The following is a 25129-nucleotide window of genomic DNA, read 5'->3' on the forward strand; positions in this document are numbered from 1 at the left end:
CCGAGATTTGATGGCCCAAACGGGCGTCCAAACGCCCACCAGAGACCCTTTTCTGGCGTAAAACGCCAAAACTGGCACTAAAGCTGGAGTTAAACGCCCAATCTGGCACCAAAATTGGCGTTTAAACTCCAAGAAGAGCCTATGCACGTAAAAGCTTCAATGCTCAGCCCAAACACACACCAAGTAGGCCCCAGAAGTAGATTTCTGCACTATCTACTTATTTCTGTAAACCCTAGTAACTAGTTCAGTATAAATAGGACTTTTTACTATTGTATTCTTATCTTTAGATCATTTTTGAGACTATCTTAGGATCACTTTTGATCTCTTGATCACGTTTTGGGGGCTGGCCATTCGGCCATGCCTGGACCTTCATCACTTATGTATTTTCAACGGTGGAGTTTCTACACCTCATAGATTAAGATGTGGAGCTCTGCTGTTCCTCATGAATTAATGCAAAGTACTATTGTTCTTCTATTCAATTTATGCTTATTCTTGTTCTAAGATATTCACTCGTACTTCAACCTGATGGATGTGATGATTTGTGACACTCATCATCATCCTTTAATATGAACGCGTGCCTGACAACCTCTTCTGTTCTATCTGCGAGAGCATGAGTGTGTATCTCTTGGCCTTCTGGTTCACGATGCAAGGTTGCCTCTCCTGACAACAGAGACTTCCATTCCATAAGATTAGAGTCTTCGTGGTATAAGCTAGAATCATTTGTCAGCATTCTTGAGATCCGGAAAGTTTAAACCTTGTCTGTGGTATTCCGAGTAGGATCTGGGATGGGATGACTGTGACGAGCTTCAAACTCGTGACTATTGGGCGCAGTAACAGTGTGCAAAAGGATCAATAGATCTTATTTCGACACAATCGAGAACCGATAGCTGATTAGCCATGCGGGAAACCGTAGCAGGCATGTTTTCACTGAGAGGACAAATGATAGCCATTGACAATGGTGATCCACCAGCATACAGCTTGCCATGGAACGTAGTACGCAAGATTGGATGAGGACAATAGGAAAGCAGAGGCTCAGAGGGAACAAAGCATCTCCATACGCTTATCTGAAATTTCCACCAATGAATTGCATAAGTATCTTTATCCTATTTTATGTTTTATTTCTCTTTTAATTATCAAAACCTCATAACCATTTGAATGCACCTGACTGAGATTTACAAGATGACCATAGCTTGCTTCAAGTCGACAATCTCTGTGGGATCGACCCTTACTCACGTAAGGTATTACTTGGACGACCCAGTGCACTTGCTGGTCAGCTGCGCAGAGTTGTGAGAAAAGTGTGAACTCAAGATTTCTTGTACCAAGTTTTTGGCGCCGTTGCCGGGGATTGTTCGAGTTTGGACAACTGATGGTTCATCTTGTTGCTCAGATTAGGTAATTTTCTTTTTTTTTATTTTATTTTTATTTATTTTGTTCTTCAGAATTTTTAAGAATGAATTCTAGAGTTTCAGATGATGCCTTTATCATCAAAGGAGCTAGTTGATTCCCATCAATTTGGCTGTTGTATGTAATGCTCTGCTAAAGCTTGGCTAGCCATGTCTAATCTTTTTAGACTGAAGCTTTAAACTAACATTGCATGATTCTTGAAATTCTTATTAAACATTTTGAGTTTCTTATTTTCTTTTTCAAAATAATTTTCGAAAAAAAAATTAATAAAATCATAAAAACCGAAAAAATTTTGTGTTTCTTGTTTGAATCTAGTGTCAATTTTTAAGTTTGGTGTCAATTGCATGTCTTTATTCTTCTTGCATTTTTTGAAAAGTGTTTTCTTGTGTTCTTCATTGATCATCAAGTTGTTCTTGATGATTTTCTTTGTCTGATCTTTAAATTCTCTTGTTTTGTGTCTCTTGTTGTTTCTCATGTGCATTCTCAAATTGTTAGTGTCCCTAGTCTAAAAATTTCTAAGTTTGGTGTCTTACATGTGTTTCTTTTCTTAAAAATTTTCAAAAATATATTCTTGATGTTCATCATGATCTTCATAGTGTTCTTGACGTTCATCTTGACATTCAAAGTGTTCCTGCATGCATTCCTTGTTTTGATCTTAGTTTTTCATGTTTAATTTCATTTTGTTATTTTTCTCTCTCATCATTAAAAATTCAAAAAAAATTCAAAATTCTATCTTTTCAAGTCAATAATACAGAGAATTGAAGATTCAAAACATACAGCAGAGGAATCACAGAGAAAAAGTTGGGCGTTCAAAACGTCCAATAAATAAGGATTTTTGGCATTTAACGCCCGAGGAGGTGGCCAAGTAGGCATTAAACGCCATAATGGATACAATTCCGGGCGTTTAATGCTAGGATAACACCAGGGAGGTAATTTTGTTTTCAATTTAAATCTTTTTCAATTTTTTTTAAGTTTTAAAACTAATTTTTCAAAATCTTATCTTTTTCATATCCTCTCTTATCAATCATATCTTTTTCAAAATCAAATATTTTTCATTTTTCTTTTAATATTTTCAAAAATCCTTGCTAACAATTAATGTTGTGATTCAAAAATTTCAAGTTTGTTACTTTCTTGTTAAAAAAGGTTCAATATTTGAATTTTAGAATCATATCTTTTAATTTCTTGTTAGTCAAGTCATCAATTTTAAAAAAATCAAATCTTTTTTTATTATTTTTCAATCATATCTTTTTTTTAATAAAAATATTTTTCAAAAATCTTTTCTAACTTCTTATCTTTTCAAAATTGATTTTCAAATCTTCTTCAACTAATTACTATTTCTTATCTTTTTCAAAACCACCTAACTATTTCTTTCACTTATCATTTTCGAAAATCATCTTCCTCTTTTTCAAAAATCTTTTTAATTAACTAACTATTTTAAATTTTAATCTTTCTCTTAATTTTTGAACACTAACTAATTTTTAAAACAAAAATAAAAATATTTTTTTCTTTTAACTAATTTTTCGAATTTCTCTTCTCTCCTATCTCTTTCTATTTAATCACTAACACTTATCCTCCTTTAATAATTCGGACCCCCTCCCTCTCTATACGTTCGAATTCTTCTCTCTACCTCATCCTTCTATTCTTTTTTTTTTCCTCTGACACATTAAGGAATCTCTATACTGTGACATAGAGGATTCCATACTTTCTTTGTTTTCTTCTCTTTCATATGAGCAGGAACAAAGATAAAGGCATTCTTGTTGAAGTTGATCCTGAATGTTAAAGGACTCTAAAGAGGAAGCTAAGAACAGCTAAAGCATAATGACATACATTTTCGAAAAGGAGGCAGACAAAACAGACATGGCCAAACCCAACAGCAATAATACAAGGAAGATGCTTGGTGACTATGCTGCACCAACTTCCAACTTCTATGGAAGAAGCATCTCAATTCCTGCCATTGGAGCAAACAACTTTGAGCTTAAGCCTCAATTAGTTTCTCTAATGCAGCAGAACTGCAAGTTTCATGGACTTCCATCAGAAGATCCTCATCAGTTCTTATCTGAATTCTTACAGATCTGTGATACTATTAAGACCAATGGGGTTGATCTCGAGGTCTACAGACTTATGCTTTTCCCTTTTGCTGTAAGAGATAGAGCTAGGACATGGTTGGATTCACAACCTAGAGAAAGCATGAACTCTTCAGACAAGCTGGTCAGTGCTTTCTTGACCAAATTCTTGCTACCTCAAAAGATGAGTAAGCTAGGAGTGGATGTCCAAACCTTCAGACAGAAGGAAGGTGAATCCCTCTATGAAGCTTGGGAAAGATACAAGCAATTAACCAAAAGGTGTCCTTCTGACATGTTTCCAGAATGGAGCATCATATGTATATTCTATGATGGTCTATTTGAGTTATCCAAGATGTCATTGGACCACTCTGCTGGTGGATCTCTTTATCTGAAAATGCCTGTAGAAGCCCAGGAACTCATTGAGATGGTTACAAATAACTAGTTCATGCACACTTCTAAAAGAAATCCTGTGAATAATGGGGTGACTCAGAAGAAAGGAGTTCTTGAAATTGATACTTTGAATGCCATATTGGCTCAGAACAAAATATTGACTCAGCAAGTCAATATGATTTCTCAGAGTTTGACTGGATTGCAAGCTAAAGAAGCCTCCTCTGAAGGATAAGCTTATGACCCTGAGAATCCTGCAATGGAAGAGGTGAATTACATGGGAGAATTCTATGGAAACACCTATAATCTTTCAAGGAGGAATCACCCAAATTTCTCATGGAAGGATCAACAGAAGCCTCAACAAGGCTTCAATAACAATAATAGTGGGAGAAATAGGTTTGGCAATAGGAAACCTTTTCCATCATCTTCTCAGCAACAGACAAAGAATTCTGAGCAGAGCCTCTCTGGCTTAGCAAACATAGTCTCTGATCTATCCAAGGCCATTCTTAGTTTCATGACTGAGGCACGGTCTTCCATCAGAAATTTGGAGGCAGAAGTGGGTCAGCTGAGTAAAAGAGTTACAGAAACTCCTCCTGGCACTCTCCCAAGTAATACAGAAGAGAATCAAAAAGGAGAATGCAAGGCCATCTACACGTCCAACATGGTCGAACTTGTAGAGGAGGGAAAGGCAGTGATTTCTAGTAAGAAAGACCTCATGGGATGTCCACTGACTACTAGGGAGTTCTCTCATGATGAACCAAAGGAATCTGAGGCTCATCTAGAGACCATAGAGATTCCACTGAACTTCCTATTACCATTCATAAGCACTGATGAGTATTCTTCCTCTGAAGAAGATGAAGTTGTTACTGAAGAGCAAGTTGGTCAGTATCTAGGAGCAATCATGAAGCTGAATGCCAAATTATTTGGTAATGAGACTTTGGAGGATGGACCTCTATTGCTCATTAATGAACTAAACGCCTTGGCTCAACTGAAGATACCTCAAAAGAAACCGGATCCCGGAATGTTCTTAATACCTTGCACCATTGGCACCATGACCTTTAAGAAGGTTCTGTCTGACTTGGGGTCAATAGTAAACCTCATGCCACTCTCTGTAATGGAGAAACTAGGAATCTTTGAAGTACAAGCTGCAAGAATCTCACTGGAGATGGCAGAAAAATCAAAGAAACAGGCTTATGGACTTGTAGAGGATGTCTTGGTAAAGGTTGAAGGCCTTTATATCCTTGCTGACTTCATAATCCTAGACACTAAGAAGGATGAGGATGAATCCATCATCTTTGGAAGACCCTTCCTAGCCACAGCAAAAGCTGTGATTGATGTAGACAGAGGAGAGTTAATCCTTCAAGTGAATGAGGACTACCTTATGTATAAGGCTCAAGGATCTTCTTCTGTAAACATGGAGAAGAAGCATGAAAAGCTTCTCTCAGTACAGAGTCAAGAAAAGCCCCCACATTCAAACTCTAAATTTGGTGTTGGGAGGCCACAATCATGCTCTGAGCACCTGTGAAGCTCTGTAAGAGCTTCCTATCATGCTATTGATATTAAAGAAGCGCTTATTGGGAGGAAACCCAATTTTATTTACTCTTTCATTTTATTTTCCATTGTTATTTTATGTTTTCTTTAGGATGATGATCATGTGGAGTCACAAAAACACCTGCAAAAATTAAAGCAAAATAAAAAACAGCATCAAAAATAGCACACCCTGGAGGAAGAGCTTATTGGTGTTTAAACGCCAGTAAGGATACCAAGATGGATGTTTAACGCCTAGCTTGGCACCATTCTAGGCATTTAAATGCCACAACTGGTAGGCAAACTGGCGCTTAAACGCCAATAAAGGTATAAAAATGGGCGTTTAAACGCCCAGTCTGGCACCTTTCTAGGCATTCAAACGCCAGAAAAGGGTAGCAGACTGGCGTTTAAACGCCAGAAAAGGGTATCAGCTCGGCGTTTAAACGCCAGGATTTGCACTCAGAGGGTGTTTACATGCCAGAATGGTGCAGGAATGAGAAATCCTTAACACCTCAGGATCTGTGGACCCTATAGGATCCCCACCTACCCCACCTCACTCTCTCTCCTCTTCACACTTCTCCATAACACTCTATCCAAAACACCACTCACCTATCAAATCTTACTATCTTCCCCATATTCTCTTCACCACTCACATCCATTTCCTACTTCCCATAAACCCATCATACATCCCACCTACCCCCAGCCACTCAAATTCAAACCATTTCCCTCCCAAACCCACCCCTTATCACACGAACCAACTCCCTTTCTTACCCTATAAATACCCCTCCTTACTTCTTCATTTTCACACCTCCCAAACCACTCCCAACCGCACATGGCCGAACCCTTCACACACCTCCATCTCCTCAATTTCTTCTTCTTCTCCTCCTTTCTTTCTTCTTTTGCTCGAGGACGAGCAACCTTTTAAGTTTGGTGTGGAAAAAGTATTGCTTTTTATTTTTCTATAACCATTAATGGCACTTAAGATCAGAAAAACCTCTAGAAATAGGAAAGAGAAGGCAATTGCTTCCAACTCTGAGTCATGGGAGATAGAGTGATTCATCTCAAAAACCCATCACTAGAAAGAGAAAAGAGCACCAAAAGCACTAAGGATGGAGCACCAAGAGCACTCCATTATCCTCCATAAAATCAGAGAAGACCAAAAAGCCATGAGGGAAGAGCAACAAAGGCAAGGAAGAGACATTGAGGAAATCAAGAACTCCATAGGATCTTCAAGAAGGAGAATTAGTGGCCATCACTAAGGTGGACATGTTCTTTAATTTCCTTGTTATTAGTTTTTCTATTTTTTCGATTTTTATGCTTTATGTTTGTCTATGTTTGTGTCTTTATTACATGATCATTAGTGTCTAGTGTATATGCCTTGAAGCTATGAATGTCCCATAAATCCTTCACCTTTCTTAAATGAAAAATGTTCCTAATTACAAAAGAACAATAAATACATGGATTTCGACTTTATCTTGAAATTAGTCTAATTATTTTAATGTGGTGGCAATACTTTTTGTTTTCTGAATGAATGCTTGAACAGTGCATATTTTTTATAGTGAAGTTTATGAATGTTAAAATTGTTGGCTCTTGAAAGAATGATGAACAAAGAGAGATGTTATTGATAATCTAAAAAATCATAAAATTGATTCTTGAAGCAAGAAAAAGCAATGAAAAACATAAGCTTGCAAAAAAAAGGGAAAAAAATAAAGAAAAAGAAAAAGCAAGCAAAAAAAGCCAATAACCCTTTAAACTAAAAGGCAAGGGTAAAAGGGATCCAAGGCTTTGAGCATTAATGGATAGGAGGGCCCAAAGGAATAAAATCCTGGCCTAAGCAGCTAAATCAAGCTGTCCCTAACCATGTGCTTGTGTCATGAAGGTCCAAGTGAAAAACTTGAGACTGAGTGGTTAAAGTCGTGATCCAAAGCAAAATAGTGTACTTAAGAACTCTGGACACCTCTAACTGGGGACTCTAGCAAAGCTGAGTCACAATCTAAAACGGTTCACCGAGTTATGTGTCTGTGGCATTTATGTATCCGATGGTAATACTGGAAAACAAGATGCTTAGGGTCACGGCCAAGACTCATAAAGTAGATGTGTTCAAGAATCAACGTACTGAACTAGGAGAATCAATAACACTATCTAAATTCTGAGTTCCTAATGGATGCCAATCATTCTGAACTTCAAAGGATAAAGTGAGATGCCAAAACTGTTCAGAGGAAAAAAGCTACTAGCCCCGCTCATTTAATTGGAACTAAGCTTCATTGATACTATGGTATTTATAGTATATTCTCTTCTTTTTATCCTATTTTGTTTTCAGTTGCTTGGGGACAAGCAACAATTTAAGTTTGGTGTTGTGAAGAGTGGATAATTTATATGCTTTTTGGCATTGTTTTTACATAGTTTTTAATATGTTTTAGTTACTTTTTAGTATATTTTTCTTAGTTTTTATGCAAAAATCACATTTCTGTAATTTCAGGTATTTTTTGGCTGAAATTGAGGGACCTGAGCAAAAATCTTATTCAGAGGCTGAGAAAGGACTGAAGATGCTGTTGGATTCTGACCTCCATTCACTTGAAGTTGATTTTCTGGAGCTACAGAAGCCCAATTGGCGTGCTCTCAATTGCGTTGGAAAGTAGATATCTTGGGCTTTCCATCAATGTATAATAGTTTATACTTTGCCCGAGATTTGATGGCCCAAACTGGCGTCCAAACGCCTACCAGAGATCTTTTTCTGGCGTAAAACGCCAGAACTGGCACCAAAGCTGGAGTTAAACGCCCAAACTAGCACCAAAACTGGCGTTTAAACTCCAAGAAGAGCCTATGCACGTGAAAGCTTCAATGCTCAGCCTAAACACACACCAAGTGGGCCCCGGAAGTGGATTTCTGCACTATCTACTTATTTCTGTAAACCTTAGTAACTAGTTTAGTATAAATAGGATTTTTTACTATTGTATTCTTATCTTTAGATCATTTTCGAGAATATCTTAGGATCACTTTTGATCTCTTGATCACATTTTGGGGGCTGGCCATTCGGCCATGCTTGGACCTTCATCACTTATGTATTTTCAACGGTGGAGTTTCAGATTAAGGTGTGGAGCTCTGCTGTTCCTCATGAATTAATGCAAAGTACTATTGTTCTTCTATTCAATTTATGCTTATTCTTATTCTAAGATATTCACTCGTACTTCAACCTGATGGATGTGATGATCCATGACACTCACCATCATCCTTCCTTATGAACGCGTGCCTGACAACCACTTCCATTCTATCTGCGAGAGCTTGAGTGTGTATCTCTTGGCCTCCTGGTTCACGATACATGGTTGCCTCTCCTGACAATAGAGCCTTCCATTCCATGAGATCAGAGTTTTCGTGGTATAAGCTAGAATTATTTGGGAGCATTCTTGAGATCAGGAAAGTTTAAACCTTGTTTGTGGTATTCTGAGTAGAATCTGGGATGGGATGACTGTGACGAGCTTCAAACTCGTGACTGTTGGGCATAATGACAGTGTGCTAAAGGATCAATGGATCTTATTCCGACACGATCGAGAACCGATAGATGATTAGCCATGCGGACATGTTTTCACTGAGAGAACGGATGGTAGCCATTGACAACGGTGATCCACCAACATACAGCTTGCCATGGAAGGGAGTACGCAAGATTGGATGAGGACAATATGAAAGCAGAGGCTCAGAGGGAACAAAGCATCTCCATACACTTATCTGAAATTCCCACCAATGAATTGCATAAGTATCTATATCCTATTTTATGTTTTATCTCTCTTTTAATTATCAAAACCTCATAACCATTTGAATCCGCCTGACTGAGATTTACAAGATGACCATAGCTTGCTTCAAGCCGACAATCTCCGTGGGATCGACCCTTACTCACGTAAGGTATTACTTGGACAACCCAGTGCACTTACTGATCAGCTGCTGATGATTGGATTTTTGACGATTTTGAATTTCACAAATGAATTCTCGTTGCAAGTATAGTTTCTAAACCAAAAATAATCCTTTCATATAAAAGATTGTTTGTCACAAGTAACAAACCCCTAAAATTAATAACCGAAGTATTCAAACCTCGGGTTGTTCTCCCTAGGAATTACAATAAAGTGTCTTGTTATTGGTTAGAAATGTGTTTTGGGGTTTTGGATAAGAAGCATGAAAGTAAATGGCAATGAAAATAAACTAACAACTATAAAAGGCTCTTGGCAAGGTATGAAAATTAGAAGTCCTATCCTAGTTATCCTTCTCAATTGTGATGAGAATTGTTCATTGCTACCACTTAGTTAACCCTTACTAAATAAAGGAAAGTCAAGTGGATGAATTGACTTGAGCCACAAGTCCTAGCCAACTCCCAAGGAAAGACTAGCTTTAGTGCACTCCAAACCAATTAGCAATCTCTCCAATTACCAATCAACAAAGGAATTAGATAACTCAAGTGTCACTAATTACTCTACATAGGCCAAGAGGAACAAAATCTAACTAATAGCTATAAGAGACATTTCATCAAACACATAGAGTGCAATACAAGTAAACAAATGAATTTACAAGAATTAAAGAGAGATTTAACTACAAAGGCAAGAGGTCCACAATAGAAAACCAAATCAATCATGAAACAACAAAGAACTTACCAATTGCATTGAAGGAGAAATGTAGATCTACAAAAGAGAATTCACAAACTAGAAACAAAGGAATTACATTAGAAGAAGAATTCTACAACTACAATAGAGGAGAGGAACGAAAATTAGAAGAGAGAAGAAGAAGAAATAGATCTAGATCTAAGAACTAACCTAATCCTAATTCTAGAGAGAAGAGAGAGCTTCTCTCTCTAGAAACTAACTAAAAGCTAAACTAAAACTAATTGGTAACTAACTTCTAAATGTTGTGAAGTATATTGATTTTCCTTTCAATCCTTGGCTTAAATAGCATCAGAAATGAGTTGGATGGGGCCCACAAGGCTCTAGAATTCGCTGGCTACGTATTGCTTTAAGTGGATCATATGGCAGCAATGACGCGTGCGCATACAGTGCGCGTACGCGTCATCATACGTATAGCAACTATAACAAATCATATATCGTTTTGAAGCCCCAGATGTTAGCTTTCCAACCCAACTGGAACCGCATCATTTGGACCTCTGTAGCTCAAGTTATGGTCAATTAAGTGCGAAGAGGTCAGCTTGACAGCTTTTGCGATTCCTTCATTTCTTCATGAGTTCTCCATTTTTACATGCTTTTCCTTTATTTCCTTTATCCAATCTTTGCCTCCTAAATCTGAAATCACTTAGCAAACATATCAAGGCATCTAATGGAATCAAGGAGAATTAGATTTAGCTATTTTAAGTCCTAAAAAGCATGTTTTCACTCTTAAGCACAATTAAAGGAGAAGTTATAAAACCATGCTATTTCAATGGATAATTGTGGGTAAAAGGTTATAAAATCCCCTAAATCAAGCACAAGATAAACCCTACAAATGGGGTTTATCAACCTCCCTACACTTAAACCAAGCATGTCCTCTTTCTTAAACCAAGAATGAAGTAAAGGGCGTGGCATTTATTCAATTTAACTAACTAAATGCAATCTACCTATATGCAACTATCTAAATGAATGCAATTGCTTGGTCAAAATAAATCAATTCCCAAGAAGAATATATGCACAAGGGCTAAGGACTAGCAAGTCTACTCCACAATTGAATTGAGCTATTAAATATTTTTACAAACTTGCATGAAAGGAGATGATCATGGGTGGAAACATGTAATTGAGCAATCGAACCCTCACCGGTAGTGTTTGCACTCTATTCGCTCAAGTGTTTAGGGTTGATTCTCTCAATTCTCTCCTAATCATGCTTTCTAAGATTTGTTTTTCTTCTAACAATCAACAAATATTTCATGCATGCATACATTTATCATGAGGTCTTTTCTTTAGGTTGTAGTGAGGTAAGGCTCAAGGTAGGATGCATATTTGGTCAAGTGAGCTTGAAATTTGAATCTTTGATAAGCTTAAACTTCCCACCTAACCTATGACATCCTATACAATTTTAAAGCTAACCTAACTACCTATTTCTCACCTTTTCACATACTCATGCAATTTCTTTTCATTTCACAACACATATGCATTGAGTTTTATTGGACCTTGCTTTGGGGCATTTTGTCCCCTTTTTATTACTTTCTTTTTCTTTTTTTCTTTCTTTTTCTATTTTTCTTTTTCTTTTCCATATTATTTTTCTTTTTTTTTCTTTTCTTTTTTTTTCTTTTGTTTTTCTCATTTTTTTCTTTCTATATACAAGAGCATCAATGCATAAGGTCTATACATTTGATCAATACATGAGCATGTACCCAATTCCCAATATTTTCAATAAAAATACAAAACTACCCTTTTATTCACCCAATGTCCCAAGGTTCCCACACTTGAATGATACTCACACACACTAGCCTAAGCTAATCAAAGATCCAAATAAGGACATTTATTATTTTCCGCTTTAAGGCTTGTAATGTGCTAAATTAAAGAACCAAGTGGGTCAATCGTAGGCTCAAAATTGGCTAACAAAGGAAGATAAAAGGTAAGGCCATTTGGGTATGTGAGCTAATGAAATGATGGCCTCAATCATATAAATGCATGAATACACAAAATAATGGACATAAAGAATCAAACAAATCAAAGATTACAATTATAGAAAGAGAATAATGCACACAAGAAGGAAAAATAAGTGGTTATAAGATGTAACCATACCATTAGACTCAAAACTCACTTGCTTGTGTTCTTAGCTCAAAAAAACATGATCCACAAGATATATAATTCAAGCAAGTTTAATGAAAAGTTTTCACTCAAATCAACTCAACTGGTGCCCTATAGATAGAAATCCTTGAAAAATTTCATTATTTTGACTAAGCTTATTGTGTATACATATGCAAAAATTAAGAAAATGCAAGTAAAAATCCTAAAATCTTAAAATGAAATGCAAAAGTGTTGGGATTAGAATTTTGTCACCCAAAATTTCCGACCGGTCGGACGACCTCCCCACACTTGGACGGTGCACTCAAAGATGAGTAAGGGGGTACGGCGACTCTCCGAGTTGCTGTGTGTTCTTAGTATTGCTTCCATGTTTGCTTGTGGTGCATTGTTCATGAAAAACAAAAATATAACGCCATAAGATGAGAAGATATAAAAACAAGGAAGCATACATTGTTGGAATGAGAAACTAATCACTAGAAATGAGTAAGTGGATTAGTGTGACATGAATGACAAATAAGTGTGTGAATTCTAAATTGCGCGGTTTAGAACACACATTAGCCTAAAAGTTATGTCACAAAAGAAGCATGCACTTCACTTATCCTAGTGTGCTTGGGATGCTTTAAGTAAGCTGGTAAGGTAAAACAAGCATTAGAGAAGCATGGAAGCATTCAAGCTAAAACATATGGATGCATATGATCATGAAATACAATGCATTAAGGTAAATGCACATCATCATCCATCAAGAAATTGCCTAATCATAGAATAAGCCTCAAATCACATGGTGGCTAGCTACAACATGCAATTCAAAAGAGTTACAAGCTCAAATGCAATTCTCATCACTTGGTATTCTTAAAAGGTAAGTGATGAGCGGATATTTTATACGCTTTTTGGGGGTAATTTCATGTAGATTTTAGTATGTTTTAATTAGTTTTTAATAGAATTTTATTAGTTTTTAGGCAAAAATCATATTTCTGGACTTTACTATGAGTTTATGTATTTTTCTATGATTTCAGGTAATTTCTAGCTGAAATTGAGGGAGCTGAAAAAGGACTGCGGATGCTGTTGGATTCTGACCTCCCTGCACTCGAAATGGATTTTCTGGAGCTACAGGAGTCCAATTGGCGCGCTCTCAACGGCGTTGGAAAGTAGACATCCAGGGCTTTCCAGCAATATATAATAGTCCATACTTTACGCGAAGATAGATGACGTAAACTGGCGTTCAACGCCAGTATCATGCTATTGTCTGGCGTCCAGCGCCAGAAACAGGTTACAAGTTGGAGTTCAACGCCCAAAACACGTCACAACCTGGCGTTCAACTCCAGAAACAGACCAAGCACGTGAGAAGCTTTAGTCTCAGCCCCAATACACACCAAGTGGGCCCCAGAAGTGGATTTATGCACCAATTATCTTAGTTCACTTAATTTCTGTAAACCTAGGTTACTAGTTTACTATTTAAACAACTTTTAGAGGATTACCTTGTACCTCATGACATTTTCAGATCTGAATTTTATACACTTTGACGGCATGAGTCTCTAAACTCCATTGTTGGGGGTGAGGAGCTCTGCAGCGTCTCGATGAATTAATGCAATTGTTTCTATTTCTCCATTCAAACGTGTGTGTTCCTATCTAAGATCTTCATTCACGCTTAATTATGAAGAAGGTGATGATCCGTGACACTCATCACCTTCCTCAATCCATGAACGTGTGTCTGACAACCACCTCCGTTCTACATCAGATTGAATGAGCTTCTCTTAGATTCTTTAATCAGAATCTTTATGGTATAAGCTAGATTGATGGCGGCATTCATGAGAATCCGGAAAGTCTAAACCTTGTCCGTGGTATTCCGAGTAGGATTCCGGGATTGAATGACTGTGACGAGCTTCAAACTCCTGAAGGCTGGGCGTCAGTGACAGACGCAAAAGAATCATTGGATTCTATTCCAACCTGATTGAGGACCGACAGATGATTAGCCGTGCTGTGACAGAGCATTTGGACCATTTTCACTGAGAGGATGGGAAGTAGCCATTGATAACGGTGACACCCTACATACAGCTTGCCATGGAGGGAACTTTGCACTTTTTCATGGATGGAATATTACATTACAGGAATAAATCAGACAAAGCATCTCCAAAACTCCAACATATTCTCCATTACTGCATAACAAGTAATTATTTCACACTCTTTTATTTTTCTAATAATTCCAACTGATAATTTTTATTGATATCCTGACTAAGAATAATAAAATAAATATAGCTTGCTTCAAACCAATAATCTCCGTGGGATCGACCCTTACTCACGTAAGGTATTACTTGGACGACCCAGTGCACTTGCTGGTTAGTTGTGCGAAGTTGTGACAAGAATTGTGATTTCCAATTTCGTGCACCAAGTTTTTGGCGCCGTTGCCGGGGATTGTTCGAGTTTGAACAACTAAAGGTTTATTTTATTTCTTAGATTAGGAATAGTTTATTTTTGTTGTCATAGAGTCATTAAATTTTGATAGGATAAATTCTTTTTAAAAAAATCTTTCAAAAATATTATTTTTCTTTACCAAGTTTAATCTTTTTCGTGAGTTTAGTGTCTTGTTCTAAATTTGGTGTCAATTTCATATTTTATATTTTTCATTTAAATTTTAGAATTTGTGTTTTTTTGGTTCTTCATTGATCTTTAAGTTGTTCTTGTTTATTTTTCTTGTTTGATCTTGAGTTTTTCTTGTTCTGTGTCTTTTCTTGTTTTTCTTGTGCTAATCCAAAGCATTAGTCTTCCAAAAGAAATATACCTATTCAGAACAATTGTTACATTTTCTGCCCAATTGGCTAGAGCGTTGGTCTATGTTCTTGGTAATTGGGTATCTTTATTACAAAACTTCTTTTAAAAATAATTTTTCTTGATTTAATCTTGTGCCAAACTTTAAGTTTGGTGTTTTATTGTTAATTTTTCTTTAATTTTCGAAAATTTAGTGAAGTTTTCTAAAAATTTTAAGTTTGGTGTTCTTTCTTTTGTTCTTGTGTTCTTGTGAATCTTCAAGGTGTTCTTGAGTTTTTCTTGTGTTTTGATCTTAAAACTTTTAAGTTTGGTGTTCCTTGGTGTTTTCCCTCCAAAATTTTCGAAAATAAGGAGCATTAGATCTAAAAATTTTAAGTCTTGTGTCTTCTGTGTGTTTTTCTCTTTCATCATAAAATTCAAAATTCAAAAATATATCTTTTCTAACTAATTTTGAACTATTTTTTCGAAAATTTTTTATAAAAATTCAGATTTCAATTTTAAAATTTTTCAATTCTTATCTTTTTAAGTTTAAAAAAATTATCTTTTTCAAAAATATCCTAACCACTTTCTCTCTCCTCACTTTTTCAAAAATCTTCATAAAATATTTTCAAATTCTTATTAAATTTTTTTATTTTAATTTTCTTATTTTATCTTATTTTTATTTTGGTTTTTATTTTATTTCGAATTTTTTTATTTATTTATAAACTAAAAATTTAAATCCACATTACCCCTTTACTCCAACATGGACATAAGCGGAAATGAACAGTCCAGAAGGACTCTGGGGTCATATGCTAACCCCACTACTGCTTCATATGGGAGTAGTATCTGTATACCCTCCATTGGAGTTAGTAGCTATGAGTTGAATCCTCAGCTCATTATCATGGTGCAGCAAAGCTGCCAGTATTTCGGTCTTCCACAGGAAGAACCTACAGAGTTTCTGGCACAATTTTTGCAAATTGCTGACACAGTACATGATAAGAAAGTAGATCAGGATGTTTACAGATTATTACTATTTCCATTTGCTGTAAAAGATCAAGCTAAGAGGTGGTTAAATAACCAACCTAAGAACAGCATAAAGACATGGAAACAGCTGTCAGAAAAATTCCTGAATCACTATTTTCCTCCAAAACGGATGACACAGCTAAGGCTAAGCATCCAAGGCTTCAAACAAGGAGATAATGAATCCCTTTATGATGCCTGGGAGAGATACAGAGAGATGCTAAGAAAATGCCCATCTGAGATGTTTTCAGAGTGGGTGCAATTAGACATCTTCTACTATGGGCTTACAGAAAAAGCTCAGATTTCTCTAGATCACTCAGCCGGTGGATCTATACATATGAGAAAAACAATTGAAGAAGCTCAAGAGCTTATTGATACAGTTGCCATAAATCAGCATATGTACCTAACCAGTGAATCCTCCATGAAAGAAGAAGCTAAAACAGTAACTGTTGAACTCAGTCCTGTGGATTAGGCTAATGAATTCAATCAGCAATTAGACTTTCTAATCCAGCAGCTAGCCGAATTCAAGGAAATACTACAGGAAACAAGAATGGCTAACAGGAATATGGAAGTACAGTTAAAGCAAACAGAAAGGCAACTGTCAAGACAAATAGTAGAAGAATGCCAAGCAGTTCAATTAAGAAGTGAGAAAACATTAAATACCTCACTTCAAAGCAGCAGGAAGCCAAGAAATGAACAAATGGCTACTCAAAATCCCTCTGAGGACAATCAGAGCCCAGAGAGGAATAAGGCTGGCATTGAACGCCCAGACCATGCTCATTTCTGGCGTTCAATGCTAGAAACAAGCATGAATCCAGCGTTGAATGCCCAAGGGAAGCATAGTTCTGGCATTCAGACGCCAGTAACAGATAAGGAGTTGGCGTCTAACGCCACTCCAGCTTTCACCCCTGGCATTCAAACACCAGTGGGAGATCAGTCACATACAAGTGCTGATAACAACCCTTCTAAAAAGGCTTCCCAACCTACTTCTACAGGTAATAAACCTGCAGCAACTAAGGTTAAGGAATACAAAGCCAAAATGCCTTATCCTCAAAAACTCCGCCAAGCGGAACAGGATAAGCAATTTGCCCGCTTTGCAGACTATCTCAGGACTCTTGAAATAAAGATTCCGTTTGCAGAAGCACTTGAGCAAATACCCTCTTATGCTAAGTTCATGAAAGAGATCTTAAGTCATAAGAAGGATTGGAAGGAGACTGAAAAAGTTTACCTCATTGAAGAATGCAGTGCAGTCATTCTGAAAAGCTTACCTGAGAAGCTTAAAGATCCCGGGAGCTTTATGATACCATGCACATTAGAGGGTAATTGCACCAAGCAAGCTATGTGTGACCTTGGGGCAAGTATCAACCTAATACCTGCATCTATTATCACAAAGCTTGGTTTGACTGAAGAAGTCAAACCAACCCGGATATGTCTTCAACTTGCTGATGGCTCCATTAAATACCCATCAGGCGTGATTGAAGACATGATTGTCAAGGTTGGGCCATTTGCCTTTCCTACTGACTTTGTGGTGCTGGAAATGGAGGAGCACAAGAGTGCAACTCTCATTCTAGGAAGACCTTTCCTAGCAACTGGCCGAACCCTCATTGACGTCCAAAAAGGGGAAGTAACCCTGAGAGTCAATGAGGATGAGTTCAAGTTGAATGTTGCCAAAGCCATGCAACATCCAGACACCCCAGATGACTGCATGAGTGTTGATATCATTGACTCTCTGGTAAGAGAGGTCAATATGGCTGAGAGTCTCGAATCAGAGCTAGAGGACATCTTTAAAGATGTTCAGCCTGATTTGGAGGAATCAGAGAGAATAATAGAACCTATGAAAATCCCTCAGAAAGAGGAGAAACCTCCCAAACCCGAGCTCAAACCATTACCACCATCCCTGAAATATGTATTTTTGGGAGAGGTGATAACTTTCCTGTAATCATAAGCTCTACCTTAGAGCCACAGGAAGAGGAAGCACTAATTCAAGTGCTAAGGACACACAAGACAGCTCTTAGGTGGTCCATCAGTGATCTTAAGGGCATTAGCCCAGTCAGATGCATGCACAAGATCCTATTGGAGGGTGACGCCAAGCCAGTGGTCCAACCACAAAGGCGGCTGAACCCAGCCATGAAGGAAGTTGTGCAGAAGGAGGTCACTAAATTACTAGAGGCTGGGATTATTTATCCTATTTCTGACAGCCCCTGGGTAAGCCCTGTCCAAGTCGTCCCTAAGAAGGGAGGCATGACAGTGGTTCATAATGAAAAAAATGAACTGGTTCCTACAAGAACAGTTACAGGGTGACGTATGTGTATTGATTATAGAAGGCTCAATACAGCCACCAGAAAGGATCATTTTCCTTTACCATTCATAAACCAGATGCTAGAAATACTAGCAGGTCATGAATACTACTGCTTCCTGGATGGATATTCAGGTTATAATCAAATTGCAGTAGATCCCCAGGATCAAGAGAAAACGGCATTCACATGCCCATCTGGAGTATTTGCATACAGAAGGATGCCATTTGGCTTGTGCAATGCACCTGCAACCTTTCAAAGGTGCATGCTCTCTATCTTCTCTGATATGGTAGAGAAGTTTCTGGAAGTCTTCATGGATGACTTTTCAGTATTTGGAGACTCATTCAGCTCCTGCCTTAACCATTTAGCACTTGTTCTGAAAAGATGCCAAGAGACCAACCTAGTTTTAAACTGGGAAAAATGTCACTTTATGGTGACTGAAGGGATTGTCCTTGGGCATAAAATTTCAAACAAGGGAATAGAGGTGGATCAAGCTAAAGTTGAAGTAATTGAAAAATTACCACCACCTGCCAATGTTAAGGCAATCAGAAGCTTTCTGGGGCATGCAGGATTCTATAGGAGGTTTATAAAGAATTTTTCAAAAATTGCAAAACCTCTGAGCAATCTGCTAGCTGCTGACACGCCATTTGTGTTTGTCACAAAGTGTCTGCAGGCGTTTGAGACCCTGAAAGCTAAGCTGGTCACAGCACCAGTTATTTCTGCACCAGACTGGACATTACCCTTTGAACTAATATGTGATGCTAGTGACCATACCATTGGTGCAGTATTGGGACAGAGGCATAACAAGCTTCTGCATGTCATTTATTATGCTAGCAGTGTTTTAAATGATGCCCAGAAAAATTACACAACCACAGAAAAAGAATTACTTGGAGTGGTTTATGCCATTGACAAGTTTAGATCCTACTTAGTAGGATCAAAAGTGATTGTGTACACTGACCATGCTGCTCTTAAATATCTACTCACAAAGCAGGATTCAAAGCCCAGGCTCATAAGATGGGTGTTGCTTCTGCAAGAGTTTGATATAGAAATAAGAGACAGAAAAGGAACAGAGAATCAAGTAGCTGATCACCTGTCCCGGATAGAACCAGTAGCAGGAGCATCCCTCCCTCCTACTGAGATCTCTGAAACCTTTCCGGATGAGCAATTGTTTGCTGTTCAGGAAGCTCTGTGGTTTGCAGACATTGCAAACTATAAGACACAAGGTTCTCCTTTTGTAACCATGGAGAGGAAGCATGAAAAGCTTCTCTCACTGCAGAGTCAACCAAAGCCTCCACAGTCCAACTCTAAGTTTGTTGTTGGGAGGCCACAACCAAACTCTAAGTTTGGTGTTGAACCCCCACATTCAAACTCTAAGTTTGATGTTGGGAGATCCCAACCTTGCTCTGATTATCTGTGAGACTCCATGAGAGCTCACTGTCCAGCTAAGGACAATAAAGAAGCGCTTGCTGGGAGGTAACCCAGCCATTCACAAAATTTAATTTTATTTGTTTTTGCTAATTAATTTTTACAGGTATATGTCAAAGTATCTTCAAAAGGTAAAATAGCAATTGATTGGATTCACAGAGTTACAAGGGAATTTGGAAGCTCACTGGCGTGAAAAAGCCACTAAGAAACATTTTGGGTGTTGAACACCCAAATGAAGCACCCACTGGGCGTTCAACGCCAGTAAGGGTAGCCATCTAGGCGTTAAACGCCAGAAAGGAGCATCTTCTGGGCGTTGAACGCCAGAAAGAAGCACCTTCTGGGCGTTTAACGCCAGATTGACAGCGTCCTGGGCGTTCAGAGAAACGCCCAGTGACAAAGGACTTCCTGGCGTTCAACGCCAGAAAGAAGCAACAGCTGGGCGTTGAATGCCCAGGAGAAGCAGCAATTGGGCGTTAAACGCCCAAAACAAGCAGCATTTGGGCGTTTAATGCCAGAATGGTGGGGAGGAGGTAAAATTCGTTTTTCTTCACAAATTTTCTAATTTTTATGTTTCAATTCATAATTTCTTGCATAAACATGTTTTAAAATATCATCCTTCAATTCCAAAAATTTTAATCCTAATTTCTAAAAACACTAATTTCTAAAATCCCTTTTCAAAAATGTCAAATGTATCTTAATTCATAAACACAAATCTTTTTCCAATCCAAATCTTTTTCAAATCTTTTTCAACTCATCATATCTTTTGGATTTCGAAATTGCCTCTCCCTCTATTTATCTCCTTTCCTTTCTTTTGCTTGAGGACAAGCAAACCTCTAAGTTTGGTGTGAGTTTCCATGATCACTGAGATAAAACTCATTAAGATCATGGCACCTAAGGGAACAGGAAGAGCAAGGATGTGAACTGAAGGAACTAAAGCGTTAGAAGCTATTCCTTGAAGGACCAAGCACCCCACAGACTAGAGGAACATCCACTTCCCAAAATACAGGTTGTTAAGTTCTAATTTTAAGCTTTAACTCTGTGATAGTATTTTTATAGAAATTTACCTTAGAAGTTATATAGGAGTAGTAGTAATTAGTATCTCTATTTTGATTTTATCTCTAATTAAGCTATAATTTATTTTTCTCATCATTATCAAACATGAATAAATTAGTAGATTCTTAGAATAAAGAGGCAATATTTTTTCGAGTTCTTAATAAGGAAAATTCTAATTATTTATATGTGGTGGCAATACTTTTTGTCTTCTGAATGAATGCTTGAACAGTGCATATTTTTGATATTGAATTTTATGAATGTTAAAATTGTTGGCTCCTGAAAGAATGATGAACAAGAGAAATGTTATTGATGATCTGAAAAATCATAAAATTGATTCTTGAAGCAAGAAAAAGCAGTGAAAAACAAGCTTGAAAAAAAAAAGTACAAGGAATCATTGGATCAATAAAGGGAATAAAAGCCAACAACCCTTTAAATCCAAAAGGCAAGGGTGAAAAGGATCCAAGGCTTTGAGCATCAGTGGAAGCTTTAGTCTCGGCCCCAATACACACTAAGTGGGCCCCAGAAGTGGATTTATGCACCAATTATCTTAGTTCACTTAATTTCTGTAAACCTAGGTTACTAGTTTACTATTTAAACAACTTTTAGAGGATTACCTTGTACCTCATGACATTTTTAGATCTGAATTTTATACACTTTGACGACATGAGTCTCTAAACTCCATTGTTGGGGGTGAGGAGCTCTGCAGCGTCTAGATGAATTAATGCAATTGTTTCTATTTCTCCATTCAAACGTGTGTGTTCCTATCTAAGATGTTCATTCGCGCTTAATTATGAAGAAGGTGATGATCCGTGACACTCATCACCTTCCTCAATCCATGAACATGTGTCTGACAACCACCTCCATTCTACATCAGATTGAATGAGCTTCTCTTAGATTCTTTAATCAGAATCTTCGTGGTATAAGCTAGATTGATGGCGGCATTCATGAGAATCTGGAAAGTCTAAACCTTGTCCGTGGTATTCCGAGTAGGATTCTGGGATTGAATGACTGTGACGAGCTTCAAACTCCTGAAGGCTGGGCATCAGTGACAGACGCAAAAGAATCATTGGATTCTATTCCAACCTGATTGAGGACCGACAGATGATTAGCCGTGCTGTGACAGAGCATTTGGACCATTTTCACTGAGAGGATGGGAAGTAGCCATTAACAACGGTGACACCCTACATACAGCTTGCCATGGAGGGAACTTTGCACTTTTTCATGGATGGAATATTACATTACAGGAATAAATCAGACAAAGCATCTCCAAAACTCCAACATATTCTCCATTACTGCATAACAAGTAATTATTTCACACTCTTTTATTTTTCTAATAATTCCAACTGATAATTTTTATTGATATCCTGACTAAGAATAATAAAATAAACATAGCTTGCTTCAAACCAATAATCTCCGTGGGATCGACCCTTACTCACGTAAGGTATTACTTGGACGACCCAGTGCACTTGCTGGTTAGTTGTGCGAAGTTGTGACAAGAATTGTGATTTCCAATTTTGTGCACCAGTAAGCATGAAAAACTCAAAACCAAGTAGCAAAATATAACCTCAATTAAATAGTCCAACAAAGATTATCGAAAAACATTCATGCTAAAATAGCATTTAGGCAATAAGAGGCAACAATGTGTAGTAAACAAGATCAATAAGCCAACACTTATAATGAAAATGGAGAAAATAAAATGAAAACTAAACTAAAGCTATCTAACAAACTAACTAACTAACTAATTAACTAACTAAAATAAATGGTTATCCATGGTGTTTGGAAGTGTTGGATGAGGGGTAGAAGAAGGGAAGAAGAAAGGAGAAGGAAAGAAATGGAAAGAGGAGAAGAAGATAAATGGATGGAAGAAAGGACATCCACGTGTACGCACGCATGGCGCGCGCATCGATGGCTTATTTCGAGAGTGGCATGTACGCGTCATGTGCGCGTGCACGCAAGTGGTGTTTGTGCCAGAGGCACAACATTGGCACGGCGTAAGCACAACTCTCTGGAAAATGTATGGAATGTGGAACTTCTCAATCCACGCGAAGCGCCATGTACGCATGCGCGTGGATGGTCGAAAACGCTTGATGCACGCGTATGCGCGCGGTGCGCATACGCGTGGATGGTGCTTTGTTTTTCAAAAATTTTTGCTATGTTTTTGCACCAATCCAAGCATTCCAAACCTCCAAACAGCTACCAAAACAACATAAAACCTTATTTAACATACTAAACTACCAAATATACTCAACTAACTAAACAAAACACGAAATTAAACTAATTTTACCAATATTTACAAAAAGAGAAAATGAAAAGATGTTACCATGGTGGGTTGTCTCCCACCTAGCACTTTTGTTTATTGTCCTTAAGTTGGACTCATGGGGAGCTCCTCATCAAGGTGGCTTGTGCTTGTACTCATCTTGGAACTTCCACCAATGCTTGGACTTCCAATAAGCTCCATCATTCAAGATTAATATCTCCAAGCTTTGATGGAGTTCTTCACAAACCATGGGCTCCCAATGTTGATCCTCATGTGTTCCCGGATCCCATATTTTGTCTTCACACCTATCTCCAAGTTGATTATCATTAATCCATGTAGGTGGTGAGCAAGGTGAATTCTCAACAAAGTGACCAAACATCCTTCTAGACCCATGTACTCTAGTTATACACCAACCTTTGTTATCAAGCTTTGGACATGTGACCATAACGAACCTAGGATGATGCTTCCAACCACTAACCATCTCCTTTTTACTCTTAAAGCAACAAATATATCTAAGTTGACCATCCGTTTCAAGCAAACCATATTCAAGGGGAATAATAAAGCTTGAGTATAAGGAATTTACCCACTTGAATGAGAGAGTGGATGGTGGTGGCTTGGGGAGAGGTATTTCCAATGTGCTAGTAAGCTCCACTCCCTTGTTTTCGTCCTTGATTGCCTCCACCTTTTCACAAACTTCTTCATTCTCAATCCTTTGTTCATTAAATTCATCTAACTCTTCTCCATCACTCAAGTCATAAATGGGAGGTTGAGAGAAATCTACCTCCACATCACTTTTAAATTCATTGGGAGAAGGTTCTTCAAATTCAAAGGATTCTTCACCAAGAAGATTGGATGCATGATCTTCATCACCAAGGGAACTCAATTCTTGCTTCATTCTCTCCAAGTCTTCATATAGAATATGCCTCAGAGGTTGTGCACATTCCTCCTCAACATCAAATTTACTCTTCTTGGAGGGATTTTCTTTGATTTTAGCTTCCCATTGAAGTTCCGCATCTCCTAAGTCTTCAACCACTTCTTCCTTTTCTTCAATAATCATAGGCTTCTCTAATTGTTCTAATACAAAGTGGCATTCCTTATTTTCCATCGGGGTTTCCAATCTCTCCTTCATGCTATGCTCTTTAATTGATTCTCCACATGTGACCATGGGAGGGCTTTGAGTGCTCAAGCATTGGGAGGCTAAAATGTTTACTACCTTGGTCAAGGTAGCCATAAATTCTAGTGTCTCCCTTTGCATTTTTCCTTGCCCTTGAAGTATAAGGCTAAGGATTTCATCCATTGAGGTTTGGAGTGGATAAGAGGGTTCATTGTCTTGGAGAAAGGGTTCATTATAGGAAGGTGGTTCTTCTTGGTAAGGTGGTGGTGTGTATTGAGGTGGTTCTTGGGAGTAGTAATCTTGGAATTGTGGTTCCATGTATGGCTCATATGGTTCAAAAGGAGGTTGGTATGGTGGGTAAGGATCATGGTCATATGGAGGTATTTGTTGAAAATAGGCTTGTGAGTGTGGTTGAGGTTCATGTTGAGGATATGACTCATAGGCATATGGTGGTGATTCTTGAAAATCACAAGGAGATTCACCATAGCCATTGGATTGATATGCATCAAAAAATGGCTCTTCTTCATAGTGCATTGGTGGGGGTCGTTGCCATGAAAATTGATCATATGCGCATTGCTCCTCCCACCTTTGATTGTCCCATCCTTGATACACATCCTCATTGTAGCTCTCATCACCTACAACATAATTGTAATCACACTCATAGCCAAAATGAGAATTCATGGTAGCAAGAGAAAATAAGAAACAAAAACTAATAAGAAATAATGAAACAAAATACTAAGACTAGCAAAAACTAACAAGAAATCTAAAAAGCAAGCTATTCACAATATTCACATATATACAATAAACAACAACATAACACCATTGCGATTCCCCGGCAACGGCGCCATTTTGATGATTTGATTTTTGACGGTTTAGAATTTCACAAATGAATTCTCGTTGCAAGTATAGTTTCTAAACCAACAATAATCCTTTCATACAAAAGATTGTTTGTCACAAGTAACAAACCCCTAAAATTAATAACCGAAGTATTCAAACCTCGGGTCGTTCTCCCTAGAAATTACAATAAAGTGTCTTGTTATTGGTTAGAAATGTGTTTTGGGGTTTTGGATAAGAAGCATGAAAGTAAATGGCAATGAAAATAAACTAAC

Source organism: Arachis hypogaea, chromosome 3 (genome assembly GCF_003086295.3).
Source record: "Arachis hypogaea cultivar Tifrunner chromosome 3, arahy.Tifrunner.gnm2.J5K5, whole genome shotgun sequence".
NCBI lineage: Eukaryota > Viridiplantae > Streptophyta > Magnoliopsida > Fabales > Fabaceae > Arachis > Arachis hypogaea.